The following is a 26,950-nucleotide window of genomic DNA, read 5'->3' as shown; positions in this document are numbered from 1 at the left end:
CACCATTATTATCTTGTATTATTTAATCTTTAATCTCAAGGAGATTGCTTGGTGTTGGTGTCTCTTGTTAATTTCACATTGTAGTTTACAAATGTACCTACCTCCTCACAAACAAACTGTCCTTTTTGATGGAAAACACACATAGGCAAGTATAATTGAAACAAAAAAACCTTTATTAAGGGCTCACAACCAAACAAAGAGGGAGGCAACGCTGGACAAACAGTAGAAATTGGTGAAGCCTTTGACCCCCAGGGCACACATCAATTATTTTACAGCAAAATTGGTGGCCTAAGGAGTCCTTATCTAAGGGAGTGCAGTCTGGTCCAGAAGTCCCAGAGATCCGTAAAGCAGCAGATGACATCTGTGTCCCCAGGCTGTGGTCATAAAAGAGACTGCATCTTTTGCCAGACCAGACTGAACCCAGGCCATCACTCTGTGGTCTTCCTTCCACGCTGTGGCTCTGGTGGTGTAATTGTGGCAGGAGGAGGAGGAGGAGGAGGAGGATGGTCCAACTCACTCAGGTGGGTATTGGGTGTGATTTCGCCCCTCACCCCCTTGGTTAAGACTTTATAAAGAAGGTCCTCCCACATGAGGCGTTGGCCCTCCTGCATGCCCTTCAGTTTGGTGGCAGCCATGCAGCAAAGGCCTCTTCAGGAGTGGGGGTGGCTGTGAGGGACGCAGAAACCTCCTGAATGAGCGCTGAATCCTGCACGTGACTCCCCTTCCTGGGTCTTTTGGTTGGAAGGTGCAGGGGAGGAACCTGCGATCCGGTCAGGCTCCTACTGGGCCCAGGCTTCTCCTGGCTGCCACTTAGCCCTGCCTCCTCCTGGCTGCCACTAACCCCCGCCTCCTCCTGACTGCCACATTCCACAGCCTCCTCCTGTGTACCACATTCCGCAGCCTCCTCCTCCTGGCTGAGGTCTTCCTGTGTATGAAAAAGGGACATAGTTTTAGCTTTTCATTCATCAATCACATACAATTTTCACCTCATGACTGTTGCAAATTGAATGTTAACAAATATAATAGATTATCATTCTGAGGCCAGCATTTTTCATTCTTGTCCTAATTATTTTTGCCCACTACTGTCTATTGATATGTAAAACACTTTCTTAAATTAGCAATTAGTGATCAATAATCTAGTAAACATCATTTATTTATTGCCTCCACTTCTTCCTGGCTGGAAGTCCCAGGTTTGACATCGGAAGCCTCAGCTGGGGTGGAAGGAAGAGTGGAAGGAAGGGTTGAGAGGGATTCCCTGACTCCAGTCTGGTCTGACAGAAATCGCAGCCTCTCATAGCCTGGGGACATAAATTTCATCTGCTGCTGCTCCGGATCTCTGGGAATCCGTGACCTTCTTGCGCTCCCTAAGATAAGTGCTCCTCAGGCCACCAATTTTGGCTTTTAAATAGGGGATGGTTGCTGTGGGGACCACCGGCTTCACCAACTCCAGAAGTATCTCCAGCGCTGTCTGCCTCTTTTGTTTATGATTATAATGAGGATGTTTCACCTGCCACAGACAGGGCAGTTCCCTGTATTTGTTTATGAACGGGGGAGGAAGTTGTGGTCATTGAAGCCATCCATTTTCTCTGCAAGACACACCACAAGACAAACCCTAATGTCAGGTGAAACTCTCCTAATCTTGTTACAATATAGGCCTCAATCTAGAAGCAGTATAGGCCCAAATTTAGATCTTACCTTCGTTATCATGATCGGCACCTCTGATACTCCTTCCTCCGCTCACAGATCGCACGTACTACGCACGCATGTTACGCTTTATATACACTTTGCATGCGTGAAACTCTGCCCACCCTGACGTTCTTTCTAGTCTATGCCCCGCCCCTTCTCGTTCGGCGCAGTAGGGGAAGAGCACATGGTGGAGACACAGCAGGTGCGTGCTAATTACATCAATGAGGAGGAGGAGGAAAGCCCAGAGCCTGAAACGTCACCATCCCAGAAGAGACGATTTAAGGCATCAAATATGTCCTTTGGGGAGATGTTGGGGATGGTCGACATCCTGAAGAGGGCCGACTATGATGGGAAGTATGGACCTTACCCCAACCCCAATGTCCGAAAGGCCAAGATCATGGCGAAAGTAGTCAAGAGTGTGCACCGGAATTTCGGGGTACGGCGATCCAAGGATCAGCTCAGGAAGTGGTGGTTGGACCTCAAATTAAGGGAGCATGAGCAGTATAGAAGGATCAGGAGAGTCCTGCAAAAAAGTAAGTAGTTGTCCTGTGTTCCTATTCTTCATGTTTATTACGTTCGTGCTGCTCCATGTGCTTTTCTTTACTGTTGTACAGTTTAACCCCTTCCCGCCAACCATACGCAGATATGCGTACTCAGCTTTCCGGGGTTATACCGGGATGATGCCCGCAGCTGCAGGCATCATCCTGGTACCGTTGTTTACAGCGGGCGATAGGCTACCCGAGTATAACAACTGATGCGGCTAAAAGCCGGAGGAGTGGGAGGGGACATCCCCCCTCCCGCTGCCTCCCGCCGCTCTTACCGGGCCTCCCGTGCGATCGGGAGGCCCGGTGTCCAATCGGCTGCCTCCGGCGGCTGTGGGCGGGCTGGAACGAAGCTGTGGGCGGCTTCGTTCCAGCCTTCTCAATGTAAACGCGGAAGCGACGTCATGACGTCACTTCCCGTTTACTTGGCTGCCAATGGCGCCGTTTTTAAAAAAAAATACAGTATTCAGAATCGCCGTTTTCGGCGATCTGAATACTTTGATGTGCAAAGGAGGGATCGGGGGTCTTTTAGACCCCCGATCCCTCCATAAAGAGTACCTGTCACCACCTATTACTGTCACAAGGGATGTTTACATTCCTTGTGACAGCAATAAAAGTAAAAAAAAAAAAAAATTTTATAAAAATATGTCTTCATCTTGGAACTCTGCCAAAAACAGACAATTGTATCCCACTTCAAAACAATGTTTCATATTCCTAGTTCTGCCATCAAATATCTGTGTGCTAACTATACCTATTTTTTCTTTACATAGGGGAGAAAAGACTCGGAGGACACCCCTCATCCGAGGAGACCACAGACCCCCCACCTCTGGAAGAAGGGGAAATCCACCCAAGCCAAGCAGAGCAGGAGGAGGAAGACGTGGTGGAAATTGTCACCACAACAGGTGAGTGTCTGCGACCACAGGCTCAGGTAAGAGATGGATGCCGTCATATTTATAATACATGGTGTGTTTTTGTTTCTATCTTTTTAGGTGATCATGATGTTGTGGATCCAGATCATTTCACCTCTGAAAGTGCACAGATCCTGATTGGGGAGACCATGGGGTGTAATAGGGACTTGGAAAACATCCAGAAAAACATCAATGATGTTAAAAAAAAAAAAGAACATCATTGATGTTTTAGGGATGTTTTAGGGAGAGTTTAAAACCCCTCCAAATTCCTTTCCTTTTTTTGTGCTTTTTGTGATCTAAAAATTTCTAACATTTTTTGACACATTCGCGAAAAGCCAAATTTTGAAGATGCACACAGTGTGTCAACATGTGCTATCTGCCATCACGGGAGATCAATGGACGCGTTTTGGGGATGCAACCTCTTCCTCAATAATAAAGTAGCTGGGAGGAAGGGGTTGCACCCCCAAAACACGTCCCTTGATCCCCCGTGATGGCAGGTAGCACATGTTGACATTCGTCAATTTGTGTGCATCTTCAAAATTTAGCTTTTCCTGGGGTGACTTCACCCCATCTGAACGCAATATCAAACAGTTTGTAAATACTCATGTCTGATATTGCCTTCAAGTTCAACAAAAGTTGAACTTTGTAAGTTCCAGATTTGTGTCTTTCTTGATGTTTTTAAACATGCCTGTTTTATCTTAAATGGACATTTCTACTTTTTCTAATGTGACCCCAAAAATTGTTATACAACAAACATGTTGTTTTGTTTTAAAAACCTTTAAAACCTTTTACAAATGCACATGTGATTGTGCTGGTATTAAAAAGATTGACAATCAAGAATGTGTGGATTATTGTTTCAACGCTCCAAAACTTTTGTTGTGCTCTAATTGGTGTTTACTGTGACAATGGGGGTTATTTCCTAAGGGCAAATCCTCTTTGCACTACAAGTGCAGTTTCAAGTGCACTTGTAGTGCAAAGTGTCTTTGCCTTTAGTAAATAACACCCAACAGTGCTTTGTAAGGTTACACCATCACACCATTTTCAGGACTCCACACATTTCTGTCAGGGTCAGTTAAAAGAAACACAAGCAGGAAATGTCACCAAAGATTTGAGTAGTTAAAATTATTTTTTATTTGTAAAATGTTTCAGACATTGTCTGGCATATTGATGGCCCCCCTACCCGCAAAGTATTCAAGGTATCTAAGATGGACCCCACGGGCACTCAGGGGGGACAAGCCAGGACGGCCACTTTCAAGCACCTTCAGGGTTGGTTCATTAGGAATTCCAGCCTCAGGCCCAACTGAGGCAGCATAGTTGGCAGAATTTTGCCGTAAAAAGTTGTGTAGAACACAGCACGCCAGGATGATGTGATTCAGTTTGTACTCCGTCATGTGTATGGGTGTAAGAAATAGGTGGAACCGGCTGGCCATGATTCCAAATGTGTTCTCCACCACTCTTCTGGCTCTGGCCAGCTGGTAATTTAAAAACCCTCTGGTCCGGGGTGAGGGTCCTCATCAGGAATGACCGCATAAGATGGTCCCCCAGCGCAAACGCTTCATCAGCAACAAAGACGAATGGGAGTCCTTCCACACTCCGTCTGGGCGATAACTCCACCATCGGACATCCGGCCATTCTTCCCCACATCCACATACAGGAACTCGTAAGTAGCCGACACCACTGCCAACATCACAATACTATTGAACCCCTTATAGTTGTAATAGTATGACCCCGAGTTGGGTGGTGGGACGATATGGACATGTTTCCCATCAATTGCCCCTCCGCAGTTAGGAAAGTCCCACCGATGGGCAAAGTGGGAGGCCACAGTCTGCCATTCCTGTGGGCTGGAAGGAAAATGTGGAGACAAACAAGAAAAAAATATTATTAATCATTTTGCACATAAACTGGGAAAGCAGATTAGACACAAACATTCTTGCCCAACATCAGTATAACATTTAGTTTATGGAGTTTGGAAAAACCAAGGTATAAGGTCCACCTATCAGATCCCCCCCTCTCATGGGCCATTTCTAACATTATAGGGGGGGAGCTCTTGGACAGGTAACCCTCTCCACTTCATTGAGAGATGAATCCTAAATAATGTGTATTACTTTTGCCAGTACCTCCTTTTTTTTTTTTAACAAAGGTAAATTTTATTGCAATCAAAACAAACACGTCAGTTTACAATATATCATACATGGAAAAGAGAAGGGGCATTAATGTAGTACAGTTACAGAAATGATCGCACAGGTACTTGCATTTCCAGTATTTAATCATTTGAGGATTATGTAGCTGTTGAGTTATACGAGATCTTGTAGTGGTTCATTACCAGGGGGATCCGAATGACAACCAACGACTTCCGAATGGGCATATTGAAAACCGATCCCCTAAAGGAAAGGGGATTGGAGTACTAAAAGAAAGTTGAAGATGGCTCAGGGGAAGGGGGGAACCCGACAGGATCGGAAGGGGGGGGAGGACCAGGAGGGGAAGGGGGGGAGCGGGAGCCCATCAGTAATTTTTGCAAATCAGTATACAATAAATCTCTACTGGAGTGATCTATGGATCTAGTCCTGGGCTAGGTGGAGAGACCTCCAGCGAGAGGGATCCCCAGGAGTCAATCCACGAGGACCATATTTTATCAAATTTAGACGGACAATTCCTGTTGATATATGTTATCTTATATAGTGGCAAAACAGCATTTAGGGTATTCCTCCAGGCATTGACGGTAGGCGGCTCACCCAACTTCCACCTCAGCATTATCTCCCTTCGGGCATAATACGTAGCGAATGCTATAAACAATTTGGTATATTTCCCCACACCAGAGTCTGCCAATACGTTTAACAATAATGCACGGGGACACATTGGGATCATAGTTTCCGCTGTCTGGTTGATGTCTGCAAAACCCACTCCCAGAACAGCCGCAACAGAGGGCACGACCATGTCATGTGTAGGAAGGAGGCCTCCTGGTCTCGGCATCTTGGGCATGCCGGAGATCTGTCGGGATAAATAGCAGCCAGTCTGCGCGGCGTGTAATAAGCCCTGTGCAGGAATTTTAGTTGCAGGAATCGGTCCCTGGCAGAGATCATGTTAGAAACATATGAAGAGACAAATGTCTCCCATTCTTCTTCCTCGAGGGACGGCAAGTCCCTCTTCCACTTCATAAATGTTTTATCAAGTTTTGTGGGCTTGGAAGCTGTTATGTGAAAGTAAATTGTTGAGAGGGGGGCTGTCAAGATTTTTGTGGAAAGTTACCTCTCCACCGGATCCGACTCAAGGGTGATACCCCCGGGAAACTGATGTTGAAACACATGCCGCACCTGCAGGAAGCGGACAAACATCCAGTTGGGCAGCCTATATTTTTCTTTCAGTTCCAGGAATGTCATCAGCCTACCCCCCACTACCAAATGTTTGAGAGCCACTATACCTCTAGTTGCCCAGACCTGTGGGTCCGGCACACTACGTAGGTGAGGAAGATTGGGGTTACCCCAAAGAGGTGTATAAGGGGAGACTTTACCTTCGGAGTGATAACTTGCCCTGGCCCTATGCCAGACCGTGATGGTAGTGCGCATTAGGGTTGGCAAGTTTGGATAGGCCTTAGGTCCCTGGAACACCAGGTTACTGAGGGCGGCATATGAGCCCAAAATCGCAGCCTCTAGGGTTACTGCGGGGTTGTCTCTGGGCTGGGAGAACCACCATCTGGCCGTCACCAATATGGCTGCCCAGTAATATACCTGGAAATCCAGGAGAGCCAACCCCCCTGGCCCATTGTCAACTGTAGTGTGGTCAGCGCCAGTCTGGGCACTTTCCCCAGCCACAGAAAGGAGCTAACTATAGCTTTTATTTAAGCAAAGTAGGAGGCTGGGATCAGTATTGGGCTATTCCTAAACAGGTAGAGGAACTTTGGGAGGAAGACCATCTTGATTAAATTCACTCTCCCCACAGGCATCAGAGGGAGCCACCTCCATTCTGCACACTTCTTGGAGAACTGCGCCAATAAGGGGTTTAGGTTAAGATCCATATATTTGGCCACTGGTCCCCCTAGATGAATCCCCAAATATTTAAACCTGTCGACCCAAACCAATTGACTCCGAATGGGTGGTCTAGGCCTGGTGGGGCTTAGAGGATAAATCAGGGATTTACCCCAGTTAACCCTAACTCCTGAGAAAAATCCGAACTCGTCAACCATTTTCAAAGCCACTGGGAGTGAGGAGGAGACGTCATTCAAGTACAGGATAGTGTCATCTGCATACAAGGATATTTTCTTCTCCACCACTCCCATTTGATTCCCCCGTATCATAGATTCTGCCCGAATCTTTGCTGCCAGAGGTTCCACTGCCAGGGCAAACAGCCCAGGTGACAGCGGGCACCCCTGCCTGGTACCCCGGCATAGTGGGAATTCCCTCGAGAGTGAATTATTAGTACGTACTTTGACCTTGGGTGAGGCATACATCAGGCGTAGCCACCCAATAAACGTTGGTCCAAACCCAAATTTCCGGAGGACAGCCCAGAGGTATTCCCATTCAACAGAATCAAACGCTTTTTCGGCATCTAATGACACCACCACCCCTGGTCTGTCCTCCGATGCAACATCCAAGTGCATTAGAAGTCTACGTATGTTTATGTCTGTCCCTCTGCCTGGTATGAACCCCGATTGGTCCGGGTGGATCAAAGCCGTGATTACTGAATTCAGGTGACCAGCCAAGGCTTTAGCAAGTATTTTTAGATCCACGTTTAAAAGCGAGATTGGTCGGTATGAGGAACACAGCTCCGAATCCTTGCCAGGCTTAGGGAGGATGACAATCACCGCCTCGGACATAGAGGGGGGGAAAGCCCCACTCTCAAGCATTTTCAGCAACACCTCCCTATATATGGGTAAGATGTCGTCTGTGTATTGCTTATAGAACTCCGCCAGGTAGCCATCCGGGCCCATCTTCCCGCCCTGCAGGGATTTAACTGCCATCTGGAGTTCCTTGAGAGTAAGAGGACCATCCAGTCTCTCCCTGGTAGCGTCGGTCAGGCATGGTAAATCTATCCCCTCAAGATACGCCTGTAATTCAGATTCAGTGAATCGCACTCTGTGGCTTACTATCAATAACTTTATAGCTCCAAATTGTTCATTCATTTGAGAGGAATTCGTTAGGACTTCTCCATCAGAAGACCGGATACGGGGTATGGACACTGGGGAGGAGTATTCCCTTGACAACCAGGCCAATAGGCGAACACTTCTCTCCCCCTGCTCAAAAATCCTCTGACTCTGATGCAGGAGATGCAGTTTTGTGATTGATGTGTGTATGAGGGAGACATCTCTCAGTGCTTCCTGGAAGGATGCATACGCCTGAGAGGTACGATCTCTAATGTAGGCAGCCTCTAGCCCTCCCACCCTAGCCTCCGCCCTCTCAAGCTCCCTATGGGCCCCCCTGCAAACGTTTCCAATGTGTTCCTGGAACTTACCTCTCATACAAACCTTAAATGCATCCCAGACAACGGGGACAGGGATAGATCTTTCCCAAGCGTTCCAAAATTTTGTCATATCAGTTCTACTTGGGACATCCACCCTTGAGTCAGATAGCCAAAATCTGGAAAGACGCCACAACCCCTCTGAAGCACAGTTTGTCAGTTCAAGCTGCAGGGAGACAGGAGCATGATCCAAAATCCCTCTAGGGAGGATGGTAATGTCTTTTATACTGGACAGGACCATTCCCCCAGAGTAGACCAGGTCTATCCTAGAAAAAGTTTTGTAAGTGGCTGAGTGGCAGGTAAATGCCTGCACCTGAGGGTTTCTCCACCGCCAAACATCAGTGAGATTAAATGCCTCTGCCCACGCGTTAAGGTCGGACACGGAACTCGATGATCGAGACATCCTATCTACCTCAGGATCCGGGACCATGTTGAAGTCTCCCAACAGCAGGACATTATCAGTGGCATATTGTGAAACTTTAGAGATCAGCTGGTATAGGAAAGAGATTGAGGCGGGGGGGAACATACAGTCCTACCACCACCAACTCCAAGTTCATTTAAATAGCGTGGATAATTATATATCACCCCCCGGGATCTATATCTAGTGCTAACAAATGAAAGAGAAGGGACTTGCGTACTAGGACACTCACCCCTCTTGCCAGGTTGGAATAAGTAGAATGATACGCGTGGCCCACCCACGGTCTACGTAGGCTCATCATTTTTCCTCCCACTAGATGAGTCTCTTGGAGTATACATATATGGGGGGACTGTCTCTGCAAAAACTGGAACACCAATGATCGTTTGATTTTGGAATTTAGACCCCTGGTGTTCCAGGACACAATTTTACACATAGACATTCAGCCACCATAGCACATTAAAAGCAGGAGGGGACACCACCTCCGCCAGTGAGCCGCCCACCGTCACACTATTCTTGCCAATTTGCACAACCTTCTCAGCATGTAATATCCAGTAATGAATACATTGATTGAACTGACTTCTATTGGTAAACTTGCATACAAACCAAACAAAAAATCCAACCCCCCCCCCAACCCACCCCCCTCCCCGCCACCCCCCATCCCCCTCCCCAACCGAAGGGAGCCTCTTTCCCGAAATAACTGGAGGCAACAGGCCTCTGTGGAGGTATAGTGTGCAAGAAGGAACCGGAGTCCCGTCCTCTGGAATACAGTACATGGACCGGGTAATGGAGACCGGACTATAGGGGACCAGTGCAGTCTCCCAGCCTAGGCTGGGGGTAAGAAAAACTTAGTTGCAAACCCAAAAATCGTAACTTGTAAAGTAATCCACAGTGTTTCCAAGGATCGCAGTCCTGTGTCGTAGAGCTAGATAGGATGGGACATGCGGCACAGTCTCTCAACCTCCCCCTGTATAAAGGAGTCTTGTCTTTCGGACAAAGTAGTAGGAAGGTGGGGAGAGGTGAGACCCTCTTGCAGTCAGGATTATGGACAGGGCCCACATTTCAGATCCCATTTAACACTAACCCTCTTATAAGTCCGCTCCTTGAGAGCTCCCATTAAGGTAACCCGAATAGGGACATAGGTTACATCAAAGCAGGGAGGGCTAGTAGAAGAAGAGGGGGAGGCCGCATTGGTCAGGATGCCCCCTGCATAACTCTGTCCGTGGTCAAGTGAAACAAAGGCAAACCAAGTGCAGCCCTGTCAGGGGTCATTTCAGGAGTAAGGGACTCTGCCTCCAACTGGGCCTATGGGGCTAGTCTGCGCTGCCATCCTGATTTCTTTATAATACTGGGATTACTCTATTGCATCATTGTAGAGATGCAGAAACATTGAAGTAGACACAGTCATTCTCAGTGTCTGCGCACCGTCTCTATCCAGGATGAGGCTTCCGCTGGTGAGGTGAAAAAGCGGGTTGTCTCTCCATCTTCCACCCGGAGTCGTGCCAAAAAAAGCATGCTATACTTTATTCCCTTAGCCCGCAATTTGGCTCGGACTGCGTCGAACGACTTACGCTGCCTTTGGGTCTCCATGGAGAAGTCAGGGAATATCATCAGCCACGTGTTCTCATATTTCAAATTTTGTATTGCTCTGGCTTCTCTCAGTACCATGTCCCTATCTTTAAAATGAAGCATTTTGAAGATAAATGTGCGAGGGGGGAGCCCTGTGGCCCTCGCGTCGTCGGCATGCGATGAGCCCTTTCAATAGTAAAGAAAGGAGAGAATCGCGCCCCAGGGAGCAGGCGGTGGGATCCATACCTTCAGCTCCCTCCGGGAGGCCGACGATTCGGAGGTTGTTACGCCTGTTCTGATTCTCGGCGTCCTCTGCCCTGCTCTCCAGGGCCTTCACCCTCGCCTTTAATGTGTGCAGGTCTCCAGAGTGGTCTCTCACTATATCCTCAGTCCCCGAGACCCGCTGCTCCACCTCCGCCATGCGGCCGCAGAAGGAGTCCAGGTCTCTACGGATAAAGTCCACATTAGTCTGGACATGGTCTATTTTATCCATCAGGGCGGCTTGTCCCGAGGCAATTGTTTGTATGGCTGCAGCCAGATCAGCAGCCGTGGCTGGAGGAGAGTCTGTTGCCTCCGTCTGGGAAGCAATGTGTGATGTAATGGCGGCCTGGCTCCTTGTCCTTGCTCCGTCTAAGTGTGCCGCTGCCGACTTTGACCTTCTAGGTTTGCCGCTGGGCATGACCCGGAGTCACTGCCGATCACCTGGGCTCTCGCTCCACTCAGTTTTGGCACCGGTTCCGGGGTTATATTGAGGATAAAGAATCAGTCTCCAGGAGCTCCGTTACTGAGTGTCCTCTCCCGTCGCCATCTTGGACACGCCCCGCCAGCACCTCCTTAGTTACACTATTGGCAGCCCACTGGACAGGTAAGAAGTGTCATAATACAAAGATATAAATACACATTGTACACATTTGAGCACATTTGGACATTCTGCTATTACCTATAAAGATAATAATAGGATACAAAAACTTGAAACAGTACCATTTGAAAGTATACAGGCAGGCCCTTGCACTACATGCTTTGGGGAATTCATCCATACATCTGAGCACAAAAGAGATGGGTATAGTGTGTATGGGTTTGGCAAAGTCAGCAGATAGATGATTGAGGATAGATAGAGAATTGGTATCAGCTGACTTAGCAGTTGGGGGGAGGGAGGGTTCCAAATGATTTGGGGACCCTAAAAAAAAGCCTATGGCACTCTCCTGAATTTTAAGCACAAATCACATTTTAAAACATTTTAGGGGGTGTTTGGGGTAAAGCACTACTATGGAGCTAATAAAATACATTGTTAAGTGACTACATGAGGTGAATATAGGGCCAGGAGACGATGCTGGGGAGGTAAGTGAGGGCAAATATGTATGAAGGACAAAAAAAATAATTACATAAAAATCCAGGATGCATGAGGACAAAGGGAACATTCACAACATATTACAAACATGGTAATTAGGGAATGAGGAAAGAAATACAACATATTATCAAACATTAAATACAATAAAATGTGATGTTAAAGGATAAAAATCTTACCTTAATATACTCCTTCTGCAGGACCTGGATGATGGCAGAACAGGTCTCTGGGATAATGATCCCCAGAGCCTGGGGGAGATGCCTGTCGAGAACTTGAAGTCCTGCAGGCTTCTCTCCGTCGCCAAGTACCGCAGGGTGGCGACTAGCCTCTGCTCCGGAGTGATGGCTTGCCTCATGCAGGTATCCTGCCTGCTAATATAAGGGGTCAGCAAAGCCAACAAACGGTGAAATACGGGGTCCGTCATCCGGAGAAAGTTCCTAAAATCATCAGGATTATTCTCACGGATCTCACGGAGCAAAGGCATATGACAGAACTGGTCACGGTGGAGCAACCAATTCTTAGTCCATGAACTCCTCCCCACCCTGTTCATGGACTGGACTTGTGTCAAGGTAAGGACCCCAACACCAAGCCCTCGCACAGCACGAACTCTACGAGGAGTACGTATGCGCAACATGGCTAGAAAACAGTCGGCTGCTCAGAACGAAGTAACAGAACGCACTGAAGAACAGCAAGGCCTGTGAAGAGCGACCTGAAAAACAGCAACGAGCGGACAAGATCGCACAGAAAACTCCAATACGAACTCACTGCACGCACTGAAGAGCAGATACAAACCCACAAGCACAAACCGAACAGCAGAAAACGATCTGAAAACCACGAGTCTGAAAAAGCGCGAATCATCTCTCAAACCTTTACTAACACGAGATTAGCAAAAGGAGCCCAAAGGATGCCGCGCTTGGTTTGGACCTGTCCTTTTCTAGTCTCGTCATACGTGGTGTACGTCACCGCGTTCTTGACGATCAGAAATTCCGACAACTTTGTGCAACCGTGTGTATGCAAAACAAGTTTGAGCCAACATCCGTCAGAAAAAATCCATGGATTTTGTTGTCGGAATGTCTGATCAATGTCCGACCAATGTCCGACCGTGTGTACAGGGCATAAGTGTACTCCGTTTATAGGTCACAAAGTATAAGTTAAAAAATAGCAGTGCTAGCTAGTGCAAATGGATAAAAAACTTTATGCCTTCACTTTATGACTTCATCGGGGATGTCATGAAGTCATGTGACAGTGACGAACACGTGCAGGAACACGAGGCACCGGAAGTGACTTGAGCAAGCTCGCAGCTCGTTTGTTATATGCCTGTTTGATACATCTTATTGTGAGTACCTTGATTTTACTTTTACTGTTTTGTCAATAAACATTTGGAAATACTAGGCTATCGTGCATTCCTCTTTACATCACCCCATGCCCCATTGCGAGGTTCATTGGATGCGGACACACCAGGGACAATAGGGGGGCTCTGATTCCAGACTAGAGACTAGGGATGAGCTTCGAGTTCGAGTCGAACTCATGTTCGACTCGAACATTGGCTGTTCGCAAGTTCGCCGAACAGCGAACAATTTGGGGTGTTCGTGGCAAATTCGAATGCCGCGGAACACCCTTTAAAAGTCTATGGGAGAAATCAAAAGTGCTAATTTTAAAGGCTAATATGCAAGTTATTGTCATAAAAAGTGTTTGGGGACCCAGGTCCTGCCCCAGGGGACATGGATCAATGCAAAAAAAAGTTTTAAAAACGGCCGTTTTTTCAGGAGCAGTGATTTTAATAATGCTTAAAGTCAATCAATAAAAGTGTAATATCCCTTTAAATTTCGTACCTGGGGGGTGTCTATAGTATGCCTGTAAAGGGGCGCATGTTTCCTGTGTTTAGAACAGTCTGACAGCAAAATGACATTTTGAAGGAAAAAACTCATTTAAAACTACCCGCGGCTATTGCATTGCCGACAATACACATAGAAGTTCATTGATAAAAACGGCATGGGAATTCCCCAAAGGGGAACCCCGAACCAAAATTAAAAAAAAAAAATGACGTGGGAGTCCCCCTAAATTCCATACCAGGCCCTTCAGGTCTGATATGGATATTAAGGGGAACCCCGGCCAAAATTTAAAAAAAAAAATGACGGGTTCCCCCTAAATTCCATACCAGACCCTTCAGGTCTGGTATGGATTTTAAGGGGAACCCCGCGCCAAAAAAAAAAAAAAAAACGGCGTGGGGTCCCCCCAAAAATCCATACCAGACCCTTATCCGAGCACGCAACCTGGCAGGCCGCAGGAAAAGAGGGGGGACGAGAGTGCGGCCCCCCCCCTCCTGAACCGTACCAGGCCACATGCCCTCAACATTGGGAGGGTGCTTTGGGGTAGCCCCCCAAAACACCTTGTCCCCGTGTTGATGAGGACAAGGGCCTCATCCCCACAACCCTGGCCGGTGGTTGTGGGGGTCTGCGGGCGGGGGGCTTATCGGAATCTGGAAGCCCCCTTTAACAAGGGGACCCCCAGATCCCGGCCCCCCCCCTGTGTGAAATGGTAAGGGGGTTCTTACCCCTACCATTTCACTAAAAAACTGTCAAAAATGTTAAAAATGACAAGAGACAGTTTTTGACAATTCCTTTATTTAAATGCTTCTTCTTTCTTCTATCTTCCTTCATCTTCTGGTTCTTCTGGCTCTTCTGGTTCTTCCTCCGGCGTTCTCATCCAGCATCTCCTCCGCGGCGTCTTCTATCTTCTTCTCCTCGGGCCGCTCCGCACCCATGGCATGGGGGGAGGCTCCCGCTCTTCTCTTCATCTTCTTCATCTTCTTCTCTTCTTCATTTTCTTCTCCGGGCCGCTCCGCAACCCATGCTGGCATGGAGGGAGGCTCCCGCTGTGTGACGGCGCTCCTCGTCTGACAGTTCTTAAATAACGGGGGCGGGGCCACCCGGTGACCCCGCCCCCCTCTGACGCACGGGACATGACGGGACTTCCCTGTGGCATTCCCCGTGACATCACACGGAAGTCCCGTCAAGTCACCGTGCGTCAGAGGGGGGCGGGGTCACCGGGAGGCCCCCCCCCCGTTATTTAAGAACTGTCAGACGAGGAGCGCCGTCACACAGCGGGAGCCTCCCTCCATGCCAGCATGGATTGCGGAGTGGCCCGGAGAAGAAAATGAAGAAGAGAAGAGGAGAAGAAAAGAAGAAGAGAAGAGCGGGAGCCTCCCCCCATGCCATGGGTGCGGAGCGGCCCGAGGAGAAGAAGATAGAAGATGCCACGGAGGAGATGCTGGACGAGAACGCCGGAGGAAGAACCAGAAGAGCCAGAAGAACCAGAAGATGAAGGAAGATAGAAGAAAGAAGAAGCATTTAAATAAAGGAATTGTCAAAAACTGTCTCTTGTCATTTTTAACATTTTTGACACTTTTTTTGTGAAATGGTAGGGGTACTTATGTACCCCCTTACCATTTCACACAGGGGGGGGGCCGGGATCTGGGGGTCACCTTGTTAAAGGGGGCTTCCAGATTCCGATAAGCCCCCCGCCCGCAGACCTCCACAACCACCGGCCAGGGTTGTGGGGATGAGGCCCTTGTCCTCATCAACATGGGGACAAGGTGTTTTGGGGGGCTACCCCAAAGCACCCTCCCAATGTTGAGGGCATGTGGCCTGGTACGGTTCAGGAGGGAGGGGGGGCTGCACTCTCGTCCCCCCCTCTTTTCCTGCGGCCTGCCAGGTTGCGTGCTCGGATAAGGGTCTGGTATGGATTTTTGGGGGGACCCCACGCCGTTTTTTTTTTTTTTGACGCGGGGTTCCCTTAAAATCCATACCAGACCTGAAGGGTCTGGTATGGAATTTAGGGGGAACCCCACGTCATTTTTTTTTTAAATTTTGGCCGGGGTTCCCCTTAATATCCATACCAGACCTGAAGGGCCTGATATGGAATTTAGGGTGACCCCCACGTCATTTTTTTTTTTAAATTTTGGTTCGGGGTTCCCCTTTGGGGAATTCCCATGCCGTTTTTATCAATGAACTTCTATGTGTATTGTCGGCAATGCAATAGCCGCGGGTAGTTTTAAATGAGTTTTTTCCTTCAAAATGTCATTTTGCTGTCAGACTGTTCTAAACACAGGAAACATGCGCCCCTTTACAGGCATACTATAGACACCCCCCAGGTACGAAATTTAAAGGGATATTACACTTTTTTTGTGTGACTTTAAGCATTATTAAAATCACTGCTCCTGAAAAAACGGCCGTTTTTAAAACTTTTTTTTGCATTGATCCATGTCCCCTGGGGCAGGACCCAGGTCCCCAAACACTTTTTATGACAATAACTTGCATATTAGCCTTTAAAATTAGCACTTTTGATTATTCATGTTCGTGTCCCATAGACTTTAACGGTGTTCGCGTGTTCGAACGAACTTTTTTCCTGTTCGCATGTTCTGGTGCGAACCGAACAGGGGGGTGTTCGGCTCATCCCTACTAGAGACACACACCAGTGGAGCTGGATACGCCATACTGACCCTCTGGATCGAGCGTTTGAACGCCACCAGGGCACCTGGCTTGAATGAATTTCATTCATATAAACCCTTTCTCTGATTCATACTAAGCCCCTTCTAGCATGTGTTATCTTCTGCCCTGAGAAGTGTCTATTGAGTGAAAATAACTGTTGACTACATGTTATGACACATCATAGCCGAATCAATTCTATTCAAGTCCCCAGATCAATGTGTTCACATGTTCTCCTCCTCTCTGTAATAAATTGCAGGTTATTGATATTACCTATTTGTCTTTAATGTTCCCATATGGGATTCTATAAATCATTGATATAAAAATTTTTTTGTGTACATTGCATATTTAATTTTTATTTCTATGCACGCCAGAGTGATGGTTCTGGGACTATCCCTTAGTGTTGGTCTCCTTTCTAATTGGCATGGTTCCTGTCTTGATGAGTTCCGCTACCCAGCGCCGCACACCCGATCTGATCTCTTGACCGGATGTGCGGCGATTGTCGGAGACACGGGGACTTCCCTCCCCTCTAGCTCCGCCTTTGGTGTCTGCGTCATCCGCTCGGTCCCGTCCCTCCTCGCACTGCTTCTCGGCGCATGCGCGGAATATCCCCGGCGCCGCGCCGTTTCAGCGTGGGGATGACGTGATGCGGCGCTTGCGCAGCAGCCTCTAGCGGGCCCGGAACACGTGATGCCTTTCGAGCCACCTGTTTCCGGCTGGAGTTACCATATATAAGGATGCTATCCATCCTGCTCCTATGTGGCCACAGCACCGGTCCCTGCCAGATCGGACGGCGCATTCCTGTGCTCCCTCTCATCCATCTAAGGGTAAGATCATACCTGTCTCACTAATGCCTTTTGATCCGCAGGCAAAATACCTCTTTGCCTGCAGCGCTTCTCTGATTACGTTATATGGCACTATTACTATGATTGCTTATTCCCCCTTCTCTTTTCTCATATACCAGCACTACAATGACAAAGCCTATGCTTTCCCTCTTATGGATACTTGATGCTACATTTCTTTGAGAGGTTCCAGGCTGTGGCCGACTGCTGTCTCCAACTCAATTCAGATATCTTATACCCATGATCAAATTGTGATCATTTGCATTACAATCACTACTGATAGGTTTATGCAACCTTACCTTACCCAATTGGTAAGTGAACTCTGCCCCCCTATATATATATTTTTTACTACTTCTTCTTTTTTCCTTTTTCCCTTTCCCCTTTCCCTCTTTCTCCCCCTTTTCCCCCCCTCCCCTTGTTTTCTTCCCCCCCCCTCCCCTATTTTCCTTTTCTTTCCTTTTCCCTCCTTCCCTCTTTCTCCCTTCCCCCTCCCCTTCTCTCTTCCCTTCTTTCCCCCCCCCCCTTTCCCCTTTTCTTCTCCCCCTTTCCCTCCCCCCCCCCCCTTTCTGTCATTTCCTTCCCTTTTGTGTTTGGCTTTAATGCTTTAAATCTTTTTAAAAAATACAGATACAGTGAGACCCCACAAAAACTTTCTAACTCAGTGTGTATTCTTTGTTTCCCCTGTCCTTGCTGACTCCAACCATCAGGCCTTACCATGTTCTGTCTGGAGACCATAATCTTTCATAGGGCTTGTCCCATTATCCATTTCACCTGGCATTGGTTATACCTTCAATATTGATACCTATATGTGTACTGTGCTTAATATTTCATGTCTTTTGATTTTGTTTTTGTTGTTGTTTCTTTTATGTATTTTAAACTTTAGAATCTCTAGCTCCTGAGGAAGCGTTCTGCGTAACACGAAACATGTAGAGCAACTAGAGAATATCTCACCGTGGATTACCAAACCTGCTGCACTTTGTCTGCCACAATTGTGTACCTATCTACTGTTCAATACCCAGGGGAAGTATTCCTCTATATATGGACTAAGTGATATATGTATACATTTATAACCTTCTTTATGTTATACAAATATGCAGGTTAGGACTCTCACGGTGTATGATTATTAGGGTCCACATCTAGCCTGAATTGTTTTTAATTAATCTATGTGTGTCCATTGTCTTTTATAATTTTCCAATAAAATACCTTTATCTAATTTATTTTTTGTAGTCTAACACTATTGTGCCTCCAAAGTCCCATGCCTAGAGTTTTTCTTTTATCTATAATCCGATTTTTGGGGACGTTGGCACAAACCGTTACTGAGTACCTGCAGAGTCACCCTGCTTATTGAGGTACTTTGGCACTAGGTTTCCCATTTGATGCCCATACTGGGAGGCTGCCAAGAAACACATTGAGATATACCCACATGCTGTTACCTTACAGCGGTAAGGTAAGGGTACATCTATACATTACTCTGCACAGGAACCAGGAAGTTACTTATCATCAGCACTTTATGCCAGAGGATTGTCACCAGCACTTTGTCATTTTATGCTGACACTGCTAATATACAGCCACTTACCTACCTTGCACTTTATATGGACACTACCTATCTTTTTTGCTTTCACCTATAAGAACATTTGCAGCATATACCTATGTGGAGGAAACTCTTTTGTATGCTTTTATATGCCGTTTAGGATTTTACCTATTCCTTCAGGATTTATTGCAGTTGTAGTGCACCTTCTTTTGAGCACTGTTTTTTTCACTGTATTTGCACACCATATGGATAAAGTCCTATCACTGTTCTATGAAGATTCATTTGATTGTTTGATATACTTTTATTGTCTTAGAAAAAAACAGAAAAAAAACCCTGAGTGGGGTTTTAATGCAGCCAATGATGAAAATGAATAATAAGATAATCAAATTGATTTATTGGTACAAAGATTATTAAATAGGATCGATGACTTCTGACATTGAAAGTCAAGACATGAACTGTAGTACAAAATTTTTTTTTTTTCCTTAAAAAGCCAGCAACAATATATAGTACAATATATCCAAAGCAACAAGATCAAATTTTACTATTGATGTCCTGACGCGTTTTGACCCTGGAGGGTCATCTTCAGAGGACAGATGATTAACAACTGTGGAAATGTAAGCATATATCACAAGATTTTTACAAACCAACAACATACAACTCAATGTGACATTGGCAGTCAAAGAGTGGTAAAAAATATATACATATGATAGTATACAATAAATACATGGCATTTATATTTGTACATGTTACATCACTGTGTATTGTATATATTTACCAATTAGATTGCTTCTGATGGTTGGCCGTGGTGTGGAGGAGTCAACACCTCCCCCCCCCCCTCCTTTTCTCTGTCCACCAGACGGTGAACTGACCCCCCGGGGAGAGCGAGCGTCGAGTCACCGCACCTTACAAGGGATCACACAGAAACTCCCCTAAAAAAGACTGGGGGAGAAGAGGGAATGTCCGCACTGCACCTGTAGTCAAATAATGATAGTACTGGGTTGGGAACAGGAACGTAACGGGGATTTCCTATTCCCAAAATAAATGAACAGGTATTGAGTTGGCAATAAGTAAAATAAATGTGCATAGGGGTCAGTGGACAGGTCCATAAATGTGCAGGGGGAAAAAAAAAAAAAAGGGGGGGAGAGGGGAAAGGAAAGGGGGGGGGGAAAGGAAAGGGGGGGGGAAGGAAAGGGGGGGGAGGAAAGGGGGGAAGGAAAGGGGGGGAAACGAAAGGGGGGGAAACGAGTGAGGGGATAGGTGTGGGGCAGGGAAGGAAAGGAAGGGGACGGGAATGAAAGGCTCCTGCAAACAGGTATGGACCGTCCACTGCCAAAAAGTGGATGTGGGGAAATGGCCAGTGATCAGACAGTGAAGTGAAAAAAAAGTTGTAAAGTGAAAAAAGGATCAGCCCAAGTGGCTGAAGAGATTAGATGGAGAAAAAGTGAAGGAAAAAAGTGATGGGAGAAGGGGGAGGCCAGGAATGTGATGATGTAAGAGTGACACAGCAGGGAGAACAAACAAATGATAGGTGACAAACAAAAACGTGATGAGTATGAGTGCTAAAAAGAAAAAGTGTAGTGAGAGCAGTCAGAATTACCTTAAATGAGGAGCAATGATAAAGTGGGAATGCCAGCAACTCTGAAAAATTATGGGTATGATGGCATTGGTAAATGAATAAGTCAAAATAGCAGATGAAAAATAACCATCATATAAGGTAGCAGGGAATCAGTAGAACACAATGTGAAGTTACTCACCAATCAGTCTATACCAATAGTGTGCGAGTGTTCGGCGGCAAGTGGAGGTTGAAATGAACCTCCTCTGCTGCCTAATTTATCTAAGTGCTGATTGGTAATCATTGCTTGCAAGTGCGGACATTAACCCACTCCTTCACTATCCCCCCAGCCAGAGGAAGGGGTGGCGCCAATAGGCATCTGCTGTGTGACCCCCCCAGCATTCCGGAGAAAGATTCTTTCCGGGAACACCCGACGCCTCCGCCCCAACTGCGGGGCGCTGTGATGTCATGCGCATAGAGTGCTGCGTACGTGATCATGGCGCCCAGGGGGGATCCGGGACGCCGCTTCACTCTCCTCCTCCGGTCTTTTTTAGGGGAGTTTCTGTGTGATCCCTTGTAAGGTGCGGTGACTCGGCGCTCGCTCTCCCCGGGGGGGTCAGTTCACCGTCTGGTGGACAGAGAAAAGGAGGGGGGGAGGTGTTGACTCCTCCACACCACGGCCAACCATCAGAAGCAATCTAATTGGTAAATATATACAATACACAGTGATGTAACATGTACAAACATAAATGCCATGTATTTATTGTATACTATCATATGTATATATTTTTTACCACTCTTTGACTGCCAATGTCACATTGAGTTGTATGTTGTTGGTTTGTAAAAATCTTGTGATATATGCTTACATTTCCACAGTTGTTAATCATCTGTCCTCTGAAGATGACCCTCCAGGGTTGAAATGCGTCAGGACATCAATAGTAAAATTTGATCTTGTTGCTTTGGATATATTGTACTATATATTGTTGCTGGCTTTTTAAGGAAAAAAAAAAAAAAATTTTGTACTACAGTTCATGTCTTGACTTTCAATGTCAGAAGTCATCGATCCTATTTAATAATCTTTGTACCAATAAATCAATTTGATTATCTTATTCTTTTTCATCATTGGCTGCATTAAAGCCCCACTCAGGGGTTTTTTTTCCTTTTTTTTCTAATGCATCGCATGGGGTGCGCAGCCTTGCTATTTGTTGTCCCCCGTGTGTTCCCTTTTCTCATTTTGTAATTTGGGTGGTTAAACACCCTTCCCCCGCTGTTTGCTGACACTCGAGTAACAGACATGAACTGTGAACTATTCCCTATGTTTTGTCCATAACTCTGGCATCTGTCCTGTTGACTTTATTCCAACTGTACTAAGGTTTTGATTGCCTCACGTAGGATGAGTAAATTTACAGGTGAAGATTGGGCGACTTTGATGTCCCAATATGAGAATTCTTTTGAACAGGGAGACCAAAAAACCCTATCCATTTCATCATTATTTCAGAAGTTAACTAAAGTACTTGAAAGAAAGCCTGCCCTCTTTTGGCACGTCAAATCTTTTGGTAGATACATTCAGGAGCAGATCAATCCCTTTGGACTACGTGTCCAAATTTTTCCCAACGATGACCCAATAAGCAAGGAGTTCAAAGCAGAATGGGAAGCCAATCTCCAATTATGCTCCCGGGAGATGATGTCGATCCTATCCAGGGAATACAATAGGCAGATTGCCCTTTTGGACATAGTAATCAACAATTTAGAACAGGCGTTGGTCCCCTATGCCCAACACCCCTTATTCAGTGAATCCCAGACCCTCCTACATGAGAAGCTATCAGCCTTCAATAAAAACCTATTACAGAACAAAGAAATCCAATTCTGGAGAGACAAACATGCCTTTTCGGAGGGATGAGCCTATCGATGGAACACCCCATATGACCCAATTGAATAACCATTCGCGTCAAGAATCGAAAAATACCCAACTTAAAACCTTGAAGTCTAGGATCCCCTCTACCTCTGATCCTGAACGATCAAAAAACCTCCCAACGTGGTCAAGGACGTAATAAACAACAAAAAAGAGATTGTAGCCATAGAAACTCACCTGAACAAGACCCCAAAAAATGGACAATGGACATTGATTCTTTATCAGTTTCCCATGTTGCCCAATTTGATCCTGTAATGTCCAATAATTCCTCTGTTGATACAGACCAGGCACCCATCACTGCGGTCAATACTGATACCTCTCTACCGCAGGAGACTTCTAAAGACCCTCGCTCATCGTCCAATTCCATCAAAGCAGCTCCACAAAAGGCTTTAAACCTGGTTCGGGGACCAGGGTCCCCGAAAACCAACAAAATAGGCAAGGGCCTGGACCCCTTCGTAGTTCGGATTCAACAAACCACTTAAGCGCAATTAATCTATCCTCTCTAAAACTAACACGAGCGGAACACAACTTCTATCTCGTGGGCTAACATTCTGCCCTGAACAGAATTTCGATACTTTTGAAATCATTACAGACATACAGCTCTTTGCACGCAAGCTATTATTGAAATACTTGCATGCCAAGGATGATCCCCATCTTGACACTGTGGAGGGTCCTGCATATTCTATGAAGGAATGCAAGGCCCTACGCGATCTAACCCTTCTTTATGAAGAAAATAATACAGTTGATTTAATCGATCAAATTGACCTAGATGCCTTACTGCAGGAGGCTGACGAGTCAATTCCAAATTCGCTGGTAATGTTTAAAAAGGCCTCTGCTACATTCCCTTCCTCTAGCATCAACCCCAATGTAGCTGTATTTTTGAAGCAGACCATCCGCGATATATGCAAATTATCTTATTCCAAATCTAAGCCCCTTAATCTATCATTCGATGAAAACAAAGCTCTCCACCATCTTGCAAAAAACTCTAAAGTTGTAATAAAACCTTCAGACAAAGGGGGCAATGTAGTTGTCATGAACAATGATGACTACACTGCAATGTGTCTGGACATCCTTGAGAATAGGGAGTGGTACAAACCAATCTCGGTCCTAAGTATCAACCAATATAATTCGATCTTTTACAACATGGTTGCTTGCGCATTCTTCACTGGCGCAATCCCTAAGAACACTTATGAATTCATTAGGACTCCACATCCCAGGATAGCCACCTTTTACAGTCTGCCCAAGATTCATAAAAACTCTACCAAATTGACAGGCCGCCCCATTGTCTCCGGCAACGGGGCCATATCTGAAAACCTAAGCCGTGTTATAGATGCCCATCTCCAACCTCTCGTGGTGTCCTTGCCATCATTTGTCAAGGACACAATACAATTTCTACAATTAACGATCTACAAATACCAGATGGTGCCATGTTGGTCACGATTGATGTTGAGGCCCTGTACAGCAGTATTCCCCACTCTCTTGGCTTAGCTGCTGTACAGAGGGCTCTTCAGCAACATCTACATTATGACTCAGCATTGAATGATTTTATACTAAGGGGCCTACTGTACATACTGAACTACAACCACTTCTGCTTCAATAACTCCCACTACCTCCAGGTACAGGAGGTGGCTATGGGCACATGTTGTGCCCCCTCATATGCCAACCTGTACCTGGGGGAGTGGGAGAAATCCCTCCTAGATGACGAGGACCTCGTCATGTACACCAGCCACATATCCAAGTGGCTGAGGTACATGGACGACGTCTTCGTCGTCTGGGAGGGATCTGAGGCCAAATTGCTGGAATTTTTAAGTTTGATCAACTTGAATGACCGAAACCTCAAGTTCACAGCGAGTTATGATACCCACAGTGTCACGTTTTTGGATGTTTCCATCCTTGTCACTGTGGAAAGGAGACTATCCAGTACTCTATTCCGGAAAACAACCGCCGGAAACACGGTTCTTCACGCGGATAGCTTCCACCCTACATCACTCAAAAATTCGATTCTTTATGGGCAATACCTACGCCTCCGCCGTAACTGTTCAAATTATGTTTTTTTTTAAAAAAGAAGCTGGAGAGCTTCAGTCCCGACTACTAGAAAGGGGATACAGTCGATCTTGTCTTAAAAAAGCTTATAATCAAGCAATTAGACAACCAAGATCTCAGGTGTTATTCCAACAGAAACCCTCCAAAAGTCCTGAGTGTAGTCTCACTCGCATAATAATGCGATATTCACGACAACATCCAGCCATTAAAAAGATCATTAAACGTCATTGGAGCATCCTCACAGATGATCCTAAATTGAGAAACTTTGTTTCTGAACAACCAGCCATTACATACAAAAGAGCAGTGTCACTAAAGGACAGATTGGTCCAGAGTGCATATAAGAATGAAACTATTAGACACAAACACTGCCCCGCAGTTGGCTCCTTCCCATGTGGATACTGCTCTTACTGTCCAGTCATTAAGAAAAAACTCCCGTCCTCCCCAATGGAAACACATTCACACCCACACACTTCGTAAACTGTCACACGCGGAGTGGTTTACCTCATGGAATGTGAATGTGGTTCCTACTATGTGGGGAAAACGAGGCAGGAATTCTGGAAACGCATCTCCCAACACATATACAGTATGCAGGTGGGAAACCCATATCTCCCGATTGGGAGACATGTAATCTCAGCACACAACTATAGAGTTCCTAAAGTGACCTTCATGGCTCTCAGTAGAATGCACATCCCTCATAGAGGCAGCGATTGGAACAAAGCCTTGCTACAGAAAGAGCAGAGATGGATATTTCAGTTACAGGCCACCTCTCCTCCAGGCCTAAACGAATCGATCTCATTTGCTCCCTTCTTGCAGGGGTTTTCCTCTGGCAAGACACATTAAATGAATCAAATAATGTGGGGGCTGGGAATCCATCCCAAATATACTCTGGATTTTGGTCCAATGTTGATAAGTACATCACCCAATGGTGTTATACACCAGGAGGAATTCTACCCCTCATTGAATTTTGGGTTGGTACAGAAACCCTGGAAATACCTAATTTGGGATTGGTTCTCAGTCTCAGCTATTTCTTTATGTAGCCCTGAAGTCAGCCCGAGGAAATCTGTTTAAATAATGTTCCCCATGGCATATCCCTGCTCCATATTTGTATTGATGATGATAATGAGATTGGATCACCTTTAATGTTCCAGTCACATTTTCTCTTCTTTAATTCTAATGATATAAACTGGAGAGGAGTCTATGTCTGCCGTTCAATAATCAATAATCATTTCTACATCCCCATAGGAGTATTATTCCTTAAACGAAAAGCTAGTTTACCGTTCGTGTCTTACGTTTTGATTTTTATGTTTATTATAATAAATTGTTATGTTTTATCATCTATGCAATAATATATGCTTGTCGGCAGCAGCGACTGGCAGACAGTGCATGCTCTAGAAGCAACAGGGATGTTTTACTATTTGTATGGAAATGGATCTCTGTTATTGTCTATGAAGCAGGACATGTAGATGGTTCTCCTTTCCCCCTTCCTCTCCTCTCTCCTCCTACAGCCTCCCGCCATCTGTCCATCCCCCTGGTGGGAAGATGTTCAGGTGGTTTTGGGATGCGTTAGGCGGTGTCCCTGTCCCGGGGGGCGGGCTCCAGTCACACTCGCCTTCCTGGCAGTGTAAGAGGGTTGGCGCAAGGGCCCTGCGCCTCCTTGATGCGTCCACCGGGTGGCGGCACCCATTGTGGATGCTCTCCTCTTCCCTGCCAGTGGCATCCCGGATCCCCTCTGGGCGCAGTGATCCCGTACGCAGCATGCTATGCGCATGACGTCACGGCGCCCCGCAGTTGCGGCGGAGGCGTTGGGTGTTCCCTGAAAGAATCTTTCTCCGGAACACTGGGGGGGTCACACAGCAGGCGCCTATTGGCGCCACCCCTTCCTCTGGCTGGGGGGATAGTGAAGGAGTGGGTTAATGTCCGCACTTGCAAGCAATGATTACCAATCAGCACTTAGATAAATTAGGCAGCAGAGGAGGTTCATTTCGACCTCCACTTGCCACCGAACACTTGCACACTATTGGTATAGACTGATTGGTGAGTAACTTCATATTGTGTTCTACTGATTCCCTGCTACCTTATATGATGGTTATTTTTCATCTGCTATTTTGACTTACTCATTTACCAATGCCGTCATGCCTATAATTTTTCAGAGTTGCTGGCATTCCCACTTTATCATTGCTCCTTATTTAAGGTAATTCTGACTGCTCTCACTACACTTTTTCTTTTTAGCACTCACACTCATCACGTTTTTGTTTGTCACCTATCATTTGTTTGTTCACCCTGCTTTGTCACTCTTACATCATCACATTCCTGGCCTCCCCCTTCTCCCATCACTTTTTTCCCGTCTAATCTCTTCAGCCACTTGGGCTGATCCTTTTTTCACTTTACAACTTTTTTTCACTTCACTGTCTGATCACTGGCCATTTCCCCACATCCCCTTTTTGGCAGTGGACGGTCCATACCTGTTTGCAGGAGCCTTTCATTCCCGTTCCCTTCCTTTCCTTCCCTGCCCCACACCTAGGTGATCATACACATCATCACCAAACCAAATATTTAGAACTAAGTGAAGAGTTCCCCTTTAGTGTATACATAATATACAAAACACATGTCAAATGAATAATCAGTCCAAAAATAAAATGTTCAAAGTGATAATAAAAAATAAATCAC

General features: G+C 46.2%; 1 long non-coding RNA gene across 1 annotated transcript in view; it reads right to left on the bottom strand.

The window, feature by feature from the left end:
• Positions 1-384: 384 nt before the first annotated feature.
• LOC141103285 (uncharacterized) overlaps positions 385-26,950 on the bottom strand; it is a 66,010-nt gene continuing 39,444 nt past the window's right edge. Inside the window, exon 5 of the long non-coding RNA XR_012235288.1 lies at positions 385-925. This is a non-coding gene — a long non-coding RNA (uncharacterized lncRNA). The remainder of the gene's footprint in view (positions 926-26,950) is intronic.

This window comes from Aquarana catesbeiana, linkage group LG07, assembly GCF_042186555.1.
Source record: "Aquarana catesbeiana isolate 2022-GZ linkage group LG07, ASM4218655v1, whole genome shotgun sequence".
Classification (NCBI taxonomy): domain Eukaryota; kingdom Metazoa; phylum Chordata; class Amphibia; order Anura; family Ranidae; genus Aquarana; species Aquarana catesbeiana.
The sequence above is the reverse complement of the archived record's forward strand: the minus strand, read 5'-3'. Positions and strand labels throughout refer to the sequence as shown.